Below are 10,534 nucleotides of genomic sequence, written 5' to 3'. Positions count from 1 at the left end.
TTATCTTGAAGAAGAGTGTTGACGAACTTACACTACATCATTTCAAGACTTGCTATAAACACAATAATCAAGTCAGTGTGGTATTGTGTAGGGAAAAACACACAGGTCAATGGAAGAAAAGGGAGTCCAGAAATAGACCTCTACTTTTACAGTCAACTTATTGCAGACAAGGGTACCAATATAATTCAATGGTGACAGGAAATTCTTTCAACAAATAGTGCTGGAAATACTGAATATTCTTATGGGGAAAAAAAGTAAAGTAAATTCTTGTCTCACTGAACAAATAAAAAAATAATTTGAGATGAATCAAAAGTCTACATAAAAAAAAACAGAACCATAAAGCTACTAGAAAAAAATACAAGAGAAATTCTTTGCAATTTTCAGTTAGATATGGATTGTTGAGAGAAGACACGAAAAAGACAAATCCTAACATAAAAAAACTGATAAATTGGACTTCATCACAATTAAAAATTTCTGCCCATCAAAGTTACCATTAAGAAAATGAGCAGATAAACCACAGACAGGCGAAAACTATTTGCAGAACATATACCTGATAAATGTTTATATTCAGAATATATTAATAATACATTAATAAGAAGATAATTCAATATTTTAAATGGACAAAATACTTCACAAAAGACAATATACAAGTGGCCAATAAGTACATGAAAATATACTCACATTTTTAATTGTTAGAAAAATGCAAATTAAAACCACAATGAGATACTATTACACACCCACCCAGAATGGTAAAATAAAAAAACAATGACAACACCAAATGTTAGTGGGGATGTAAAGCAATTAGACTCTCGTATTGGATGATGAAAGAGTCAAAAGGTACAGCCAGTTTGGAGAACCATCTGGGAAAATCTAGTAAAGTTAAGCAGACAGCTACCCCGTGACCCAACAGTTCCAATTCTAGGCATTTGCCCCAGAGAAATAACCGATCATCCACAAAAAGACTAATATAAAAATATTCTTAAGAGCCTTATTCATGATAATCTCAAACTGAAAACAGCCAAATGTTCATCAACAGAAAAGTAGATTTTAAAACTGTGGCGTAGTGCCCACCTGAGCAACACCTATACTACAATTGGAATGATACAGAGATGATTAGCATGGTCCCTGCACAAGGATGACATGCAAATTTGTAAAGCTTTCCATATTTTTTTGGATAAAAAAGATGTGATGTACACACACACACACACACACACACACACACACACACACAAAATGGAATATTACTCAGCCATCAAAAAGAATGAAACCTTGCCATTTGCAGTGACGTAGATGGAGCTAGAGTATATTATGCCAAGCAAAATAAGTCAGTCAGAGAAAGACAAATACCATATAAGCTCACTCATATGTGGACTTTAAGAAACAAAACAGATGAACATAGGGGAAGGGAAGGAAAAATAAAATAAGATGAAAACAGAGAGGGAGGCAAACCATAAAAGACGCTGAGCTCCAGGAAACAAATGGAGGGCTGCTGGAGGGGAGGTGGGGGAGGGATGGGGTAATTGGGGGATGGGCATTAAGGAGGGCACTTGATGTAATGAGCACTGGGTGTTGTATGCAATTGATGAATCACTAAATTGCACCTCTGAAACTAATAAAAAAAATTGTGGCATATTCACACAATGGAATGCGTAAAATAGTATTTTCTATATGATTCCATTTATGAAGTTCCAGAACAGACAGAACTCATCTGTGGCAATAAAGATCAGAAAATGGTTGCCTCTGGGGTAGGAGGATGGTAGGTTGACTGGAAAGGGACACGGGAAAACTTTCTAGAGCACTGGAAATGTTCGGTATCTTGCTCCACAGATACAATTGTCAAAACTCATTGTACTGATCCCTCAGGATTTTTTTTTATATTATTGTATGTTAATTATATCAAAAGGAAGGAGGGAAGGAGAGAAGGCAGGCAGCCAGACAGGCAGACACACGGTCTGATAAGAGAATCTTGGGCAATTGCTGATGCCTAGAACACTGGTGCCATGCTGGAAAGAAGTAAGAAGGGAGCCCTGCCCCTGCCCACAATGTCAAGCTATCTCTGACTTTTCCCCTCCCTTGACAAAAGGAAAGCCTGAATGATTTCTATGCAGGAATGACATTTGTGCCTTAGAGAGGTCACCTTGATGAGAGGTGAGGCAGGGCGTTAGGCATCTGCTATGACCAGGGGGATGTTACAGGAGATGATTTGGAGATTCCAGCTGGTTACAGTGGTACATGCAATGTTATTTTTAGCCTCTCCCAACAGGAAGGAAGAGCATTTCTCTGGTTGCTAGGGAAATCGTGTTCTTAGCGTTACATCTTGGTTCCTAATTTAAGTCTTGGGGGAAAGAAAAGTCTTGGGGAAAACCAGAGAACTTTACAAGCCAGTGAGGGTATGCCTTGCCAGGACTGTACACCTGCTCGAAAGTTGTTATTTTTCTGCTAATGCATTCATGAGTGACTGTCACTATAGCAACAATGATGCGGGACAAAGCTGGGTCATCAATGGAGAACTCCTGCTGGTTACAGGATGGAGGTCAGTCCAGGAAGCCCTGTTCAGGACCAGTGGCAAGTGTTGGAACAGATGGATATGCTGGTAGCCACTCCAAGTGCCAAGGGGTGGGAAGGTTGTAGGCAGAGGGTAATCTGATGGGCGCATACGTTTGCTGCCAGCCCATCGTGGTCCTAATTCCTGTGGGGCAAAATCTCAAATTCCCCTGGCATTTGGCTAAAGCTTACTGTGGTTTCTTGGGCGTAGTACATTTAAAGCACACGTTTGTCTAGACTCTTAACTACGGAGAACAAACTGATGGTCGTTGGGCGGGGGGTGGTTGCGGGGAGAGGAGAAACAGGTGATGGGGATTAAGGAAGGCACTTGTGATGAGCACCGGGTGATGTATGGAAGTGTGGAATCACTGGCTTGTACACCTGAGACTGATATTACACTCCATGTTAACTAACTGGAATTTAAATTAAAACTTAAAAAAAAATAAAGCACGTGTTTGCCAAATGAAAGACATGTCATGGTGGTAGTAAGAGAAGAATCCAAAATTGCCTTCTGGCTTTGGAGCCATGCCGTTATGGGAGCAAAAGAGTAGCTTTGGGGCTTTAGCTGTCCCATAACTTCCATCGGCATCCAGCTTCCTTTCGTAGCATGGACAATGGACCTAAGTCTTTCGTGAGACATCAATAAGACATAGTTTAGGGTTTAGCGACGTTCTCTCATCCCCGTGAAAATATACAGGACCATCTCTGGCAGAGCACAGGGCTGTGTTCCAGCATACCTGACTCATTTCCATCCCAAACACCACATTCTTTCCACCTCACCGCTGGAAAGCAATGTTGGCAGCTTGTCAGTGTTTTCCAGAGGCGATTCTGTGATGAGATGAAAGGGCCTTCCTTTGGTTTTCAACTGGTTTGTGCAAGTGAGGGTGGGCAGCACACCACCACCTTTCTCTCCACCTGGTTCCAAGGCTAGCCCCTCTCCCCCACTGCAGGTCAGAAGGCAGCTTTCAGAAAATACCCAGACCAGCACATCTCATCATCTTTTTCCCTGTTCTGTCATACCTGATGGATGGAGTCCCCACTCGTGACGAGGTTCAATGGATGCACTTAGATTTTGATGAAACAGGAAAAAAAATTGTGTGAGGAAAGAAAGCTCTGCAATGATGCATCATCATTAGCCCCATTCTGGGTGCCTCTGGGGGGACAGCCTCCTTGGCATGGGGTGGGGACTACAGGTGCACGTGGCCCTTCCTTTCCTTCCCTCCCATTCATGGTGTGTTTTGAAGGCAAGTAAGGTAATGTGAATTGATCTTGCTGTAATCTCAAATCAACTCTAATTCCTTTTGTCACATGAAATCATCCCCAAATCTTACTGATGACTGATAATCGTTGAACCCTCAGCAGCTCCTACCCCCCACTGAAACCCATTTGTCATCCCTGCAAGTCTTTTGAGCCACCTTAGTTCGCTACCTGTCCTCGGTTCCATGCCGCATTGACTTTTCACGGTTCAAAGATATAGAGGAGAGGCACCCAATTTACCTAGACTCGTGTGGCATTGATTTGCGGGGAGAAAGAGGTTGAGTGTCTGTACCCCACCCCTTCCTGTTAGAAAGCGGACTTTTAGTGCCCACCTCAACATCTGCATCGGAAGAATTAAGATGCATGGACATTACTTTCCTACACATTTCCCCCAATACATCTCAGAGAGTAGAGGGGAAGGGAGAAGACAGGCCCCTCCAGCACACACATACCTCACCACCTGCAGAATCCTCCCAAACGTCCTCAACACACCTGAAAGGACATGTCTGGTTCTCCCTGGAATGACCCCTCTCCCCTAGCAATCATTTCCTAAGGAGATTGGAGGGGATGGAGAAACCCTCAGGGAGGTGAATCAGAACCTTCTAGCAAGAGATAGCACTCTGTCTCCACCACCCCATGACTTTGAGAGTCACTGATCCGGGGACTAGCAGGGGGGCAGCGTGGCAGTGACTTTTCCCCCCCACTGTGTTCTTATCTGGAAAACTGTGGAACCCAGGATTATGTGGAGAAGGTTAATCAGGATAGTGCCTAGCACGGGGCTCTTCTCCAAAGAAGTTCAAGACTGCAAGACATCCAGGGAGGTAGGTGGACAGAATCCTGCACTCCAGCTGAGATGACAGGTATGAGCTGTGACCTTGCAGAGAAGATTTCAACAGTATGCATGGGACTAGAGAGGCACCATCCCCACCCCCCTGCCCATCTCTCCTTGGGGAGACTGTCCCAACAATCCCGTGAGATGTCAGTGAGGATCCCTGGGAGAAGCCAGGACCAGCGTAGACTTAACTTGAATTCCATGCGTTAAGGACAGTTTCCCTCATGGCCCGGGTAGGAACCAAGCCTTGATTTGCTCTATGGTGCCTGGTTTTGTTTTCCTCCTCTTTCCGGGGTTGAAATATCCTGAGTATGTTCTGCCCAGGAGAGAAAGGAGGGCCATTTGAAAGATGGCAAAAACGGGACTGGGGGGGCCCTCCAGACTTGGTGCCCCTCTAGAGTGGACACCCGACGAGACAGGCACATCTAGTTTGGATGCTAAATTAAGTGGAGAGGTGACTAAGGATGGCAGCCGGGCAGAAGAATAAATCAAATCAAATAGGCCCGCAGTGATCCAAGTGAAATGGGCTTACAACCCTGGATATTAATGAGGCTTTTACTTTAAACAGATATGTTTAATCAAGCAATGCTGATCCATATTGGGAGCTGGAGGGATTATGGTGATTGTGTTTGGCTGGGTTATCCCGTGTAAGCAGGAGGGGTCAGCAGAGCGGGGGGATCCCCAGACGGGGTGCGGGCTGTTGCGGGTGGTGGGAAATAAACATGCTTCCTCCCCTCTTCTGGGGTTGCTGCGAGCCCAGGTCCTAGTTGCTGGTGGCCGGCGTCTACATCCTGCGACCAGGAGGGCAGGAGGCTGAGCTGGGAAAGCCTCAAGGAAGGAGAGAAGTAGAGTGACAAGGGACACAAGCCAGCGAGGAGGGGGATGCCACAGCATCACCCAATACACATTAGTCTCTCTCCTTTTATAAATACGATGCTAATGGTGGAGCGGGGGGGGGGGGTCACTGAGAGGGAAGGAAGAGGGGAGTGAAAAGCTGTGTAAGTCACGGTGCTTGGCCATTCCCCCCCCCACACACACCTACCCCTGGGGGTGGGGTGTGTCCTGGAAATGACAATACTCCTACTGGACCACGGAGTTTTGTACTGGCTGTGTTAGTGCCGTAGACACTAGGAGCTTCCAGGCAGTGCTGCTTCTGGGGGAAAACATGCCCAAGTAAGCAACCTTCTGGAATCTCCTTCCCTGAAAATCTTAGCCAGAATGGCGGCTTAGAATCTGGTGTTTGAGAGTATGACACAGACCCACAAAATACAATGTTCAAATCAAGTCATAAAATATGGTGAGCTGTGTAATGCACTTTATAGGTCACCTTTGTATAAAAGAAAATGTATTTCCCCATTTTCTTTTTAACCAAAGCCTTCCACTTCTGCAGGTGGGCACCTCCGTAGTCAGCGCCAGCCCGGAAATCTGGGAGGAGCAGGGGTGGGGTCCTGGTGATGGTCCTTTCTGACACCAGGAAGCTCACCTGCCTGGGGGGTGGGGAGTGTGCCTCTATATCCCTCCCCTCTTTGTCACCAGGCCTCTTTTAGACCTGTGGTGGAGGATCCTGCATGTCTTTGGAAGGAATAAAATAATGCATTTAGTTTCCCGTAGAGCAGGGCAAAACTCATTCACTTCTGAGTGTTCTCCCTCCCTCTGCCCCAAGCCAAAGTGAGGACAACATTCCTCTCAGGGACCAGAGGGGACCTCCTTCTGCCCAAGAGTCTTGTGTGGGTTTATTAAATATTGCTACAAACACTCCCTCCATGGAGACTTGGGGTCTTTGTTCCCTTCTCTTGCATTGGAGTGGGTGGCGACTCTTTTTCAACCTACAGAATGGCAGGAGTGGCTGGACGATGCGGAGCGATGCTGTTTCCACACCATTTGCTGGGACATTGGTTTGTGGAGTCTGGAGGCCTCCATGCTGTGGCAAGTCCGGGCCCCACAGGGAGTCTGTGTCTAGGTGCCCCTGTCAACAGCCCCCACTGAGCCGAACTTTCCAGTCTACCCAGTCTAGGTACCAGACTGGGTGGGAGGTTTCCAGCAGGGAAACTTTCAGTAAGAGAAGACAGCTGTGGACATTTCCAGTCACTGCTGTGGCGGTCTCTCCAGCTGTGGCCCCGATGTCAGGGAGCAGAGACAATTCATCCCTGCTGTGCCCTGTGGCATCCCTGACTCGGCATCGTAGCATCAAGAACGGGTGTCTGACCCCCTTATGTTTTGGGATGACCTGCTAAGCAGCAGTTGCAGCTGGGGCAGGTCTCAAGGGAAGACTGCCTGGGGAGTATCAGGAGGGCTTGGCTTAGCATTTTTGGAGGTGGAGGGAATTTTGGCCGGACTTTGAAGAATCACAGAAAAATGCCATTTAAAAGGATGTTACTCGGGGCACCTGGGTGGCTCAGATGGTTAAGTGTCTGCCTTCGGCTCAGGTCATGATCCCAGGGTCCTGGGATCGAGCCCCACATCGGGCTCCTGGCTCAGCGGGGAGCCTGCTTCTCCCTCTCCCTCTGCCTCTCTCCCTGCTCATGCTCTCTCTCTCTTTCTCTCTCTGTATCTCTGTGTCTCAAATGAATAAATAAAATCTTTAAAAAATAATATAAATAAAAATAAAAAGATGTGCCCCACCCCTGTGTCTCCTGGGCCGGTGCTGGCGGCCGGCCGGGGAGGCAGCCTAGGCGCACAGTAATGGCAGCGCTGTGAGCTGGGGAACGCGAGCTGACAGCCGCTGCCACCCATCTTCCTCGCCGGGGGCTTCGTCCTTCACTCCTTCGGGCTGCCCCCCCACCCCGTCTCCTGTCCCTAGTCCCGCTTCTGCAGAAGATTTCAACACTAAACTTGCACAATGTCTTTGAAACCAAGAGTAGTAGATTTTGATGAAATATGGAACAAACTTTTAACGACAATCAAAGCTGTTGTCATGTTGGAATACGTCATAAGAGCAACATGGAACGATCGCTTCTCAGATATCTATGCTTTATGTGTAGCCTATCCTGAACCCCTTGGAGAAAGACTTTATACAGAAACTAAGATTTTTTTTGGAAAATCATGTACGGCATTTGCACAAGAGAGTTCTGGAGTCTGAAGAGCAAGTACTTGTTATGTATCATAGGTATTGGGAGGAATATAGCAAAGGCGCAGACTATATGGACTGCTTGTATAGGTATCTCAACACCCAGTTTATTAAAAAGAATAAATTGGCAGAAGCTGACCTTCAGTATGGCTATGGTGGTATAGATATGAATGAACCACTTATGGAAATAGAAGAGCTAGCATTGGATAGGTGGAGGAAATTGATGGTTGAACCACTTCAGACCATCCTTATCCGAATGTTGCTCCGAGAAATAAAAAATGATCATGGTGGAGAAGACCCAAACCAGAAAGTAATCCATGGGGTTATTAACTCCTTTGTTCATGTTGAACAGTATAAGAAAAAATTCCCCTTAAAGTTTTATCAGGAAATCTTTGAGTCTCCCTTTCTGACTGAAACAGGAGAGTATTACAAGCAAGAAGCTTCAAATTTATTACAAGAATCAAACTGCTCACAGTATATGGAAAAGGTTCTAGGTAGATTAAAAGATGAAGAAATTCGATGTCAAAAGTACTTGCATCCAAGTTCATATACTAAAGTGATTCATGAATGTCAGCAACAAATGGTAGCAGACCACTTACAGTTCCTACATGCAGAATGTCAAAATATCCGACAAGAGAAAAAAAAATGACATGGCAAATATGTATGTCTTATTTCATGCTGTGTCCACTGGTTTACCTCATGATTCAGGAGCTGCAAAATCATATCCATGATGAGGGCCTTAGAGCAACCAGCAATCTTACTCAGGAAAATATGCCAACACTATTTGTGGAGTCAGTTTTGGAAGTACATGGTAAATTTGTTTGACTTATCAACACTGTCTTAAATGGTGATCAGCACTTTATGAGTGCTTTGGATAAGGCCCTTACATCAGTTGTAAATTACAGAGAACCCAAGTCTGCAAAGCACCTGAACTGCTTGCTGAGTACTGTGACAACTTATTAAAGAAGTCACCAAAGGGGATGTCCGAGAATGAAGTAGAGGACAAACGCATGAGCTTCATTACCGTTTTCAAGTATATTGATGATAAGGATGTTTTTCAAAAGTTCTATGCAAGAATGCTGGCAAAACGTTTAATTCACGGGTTATCTGTGTCTATGGATTCTGAAGAAGCCATGATCAATAAATTAAAGCAAGCCTGTGGTTATGAATTTACCAGCAAGCTACATCGGATGTATACAGATATGAGTGTCAGTGCCGATCTCAACAATAAATTTAACGATTTTATCAAAAATCAAGACACAGTAAGAGATTTGGGAATTAGTTTTCAAATATATGTTCCACAGGCTGGTGCATGGCCTCTTGTTCAGTCTCCTTCATCTACATTTGCAATTCCCCAGGAATTGGAAAAAAGTGTACAGATGTGTGAATTATTTTACAGCCAGCATTTCAGTGGAAGGAAACTGACATGGTTACATTATCTCTGTACAGGTGAAGTTAAAATGAACTATTTGGGCAAACCATATGTAGCCATGGTTACCACATACCAAATGGCAGTTCTTCTTGCCTCTAACAACAGTGAAACTGTCAGCTATAAAGAGCTTCAGGACAGCACTCAGATGAATGAAAAGGAACTGACAAAAACAATCAAATCATTACTTGATGTGAAAATGATTAACCATGATTCAGAAAAGGAAGACATTGATGCAGAACCTTCATTTTCATTAAATATGAACTTTAGCAATAAAAGAACAAAATTTAAAATTACTACATCAATGCAGAAAGACACACCACAGGAAATGGAGCAGATGAGAAGTGCTATAGATGAGGACTGGAAAATGTATCTCCAGGCTGCTATAGTTTGTATCATGAAAGCACGGAAAGGACTTCGTCATAATGCCCTTATTCAAGGGGTGATTAGCCAGTCAAGAGCTAGGTTTAATCCTAGTATCAGCATGATTAAGAAGTGTATTGAAGTTCTGATAGATGAACAGTACATCGAACACAGCCAAGCTTCAGCAGATGAATACAGTTACGTAGCGCGATGTCGCTCTCCTCTAGGGTGGGTGTGAGAAGATCATTGCCATCACCATTTGGTGTGTTCCTGTGGGAAAAAGCAGGCCTGTGCCTCCATAATTTGGTCATTTGGCAGCCCCTGTTTTTCTCCTGTTTACAACATCACGAGTGCCATGTCATGAGCATCAGAGAAAATGCCTAGAGATATTTCAAGCTCATGTCATTATGACATTTCTTAAAACTTTATTAAAAGAATGAGTGAAGTATTGCTGAAATGTGGAAATTTTTTTTAATGTACCTTAAAGGACATAAAATAAAAAACTTAAATATTGTAATATGACAGATAACCCAATAATTGTATCTACATTAAAATGACAAACATGATAATGCTGCTTGTCAAATAAAAAAAATAAAGAAATTTAAAAAATAAAAAAATAAAAAGATGTTACTCTCACCCCTTAGGATTTCATTGCTTTACGATATCTCATTAGGTCATCCTAAGGACCTCAGAGGGCAGGGTGATTCTGAAGAGGGAGAACTGACTCTCGGGGATATCAGGTCCCAGTCGCCCAAGCTTGCACAGGAACACCAGACAGAGCCCCTGGGCACTGGGTCTGGGAACTGCAACGCTCCTGATCTCTCCTGCCCTGTCAGACTGCTTGCCTGTTTTGTGGGGCTCTACTTTTGTGTTGTCTTGTATTTAAGTTTGAGGAATTGGAAGAGCCCAAAGCCCGAGAGTATGTTATGGTCTACCCCTTTTATAGATTAAAACAAAAATCGTGGCATCTGGGTGGCTCAGTCAGTTAAGCGACTGCCTTCAGCTCAGATCATGATCCCAGAGTCTCAGGATCGAGTCCTGC

General features: G+C 44.4%; 1 non-coding gene and 1 pseudogene across 1 annotated transcript; both read left to right on the top strand.

The window, feature by feature from the left end:
- Positions 1-1,063: 1,063 nt before the first annotated feature.
- On the top strand, positions 1,064-1,170 carry LOC112807944 (U6 spliceosomal RNA). The gene has a single exon (XR_003204200.1). It is a non-coding gene; the product is annotated as a U6 spliceosomal RNA (small nuclear RNA).
- A 6,254-nt stretch (positions 1,171-7,424) lies between these two features.
- LOC112807775 (cullin-2 pseudogene) lies at positions 7,425-9,954 on the top strand (annotated as a pseudogene).
- The last annotated feature ends 580 nt before the right edge of the window (positions 9,955-10,534 follow it).

The sequence above is a fragment of the Callorhinus ursinus genome, unplaced genomic scaffold (genome assembly GCF_003265705.2).
Source record: "Callorhinus ursinus isolate GAN/ISIS: 27379988/994484 unplaced genomic scaffold, GSC_fseal_2.0 scaffold32, whole genome shotgun sequence".
Classification (NCBI taxonomy): Eukaryota; Metazoa; Chordata; class Mammalia; order Carnivora; family Otariidae; genus Callorhinus; species Callorhinus ursinus.
Note: the sequence above shows the minus strand (reverse complement) of the source record. Positions and strands in the feature narration are given on the sequence as shown.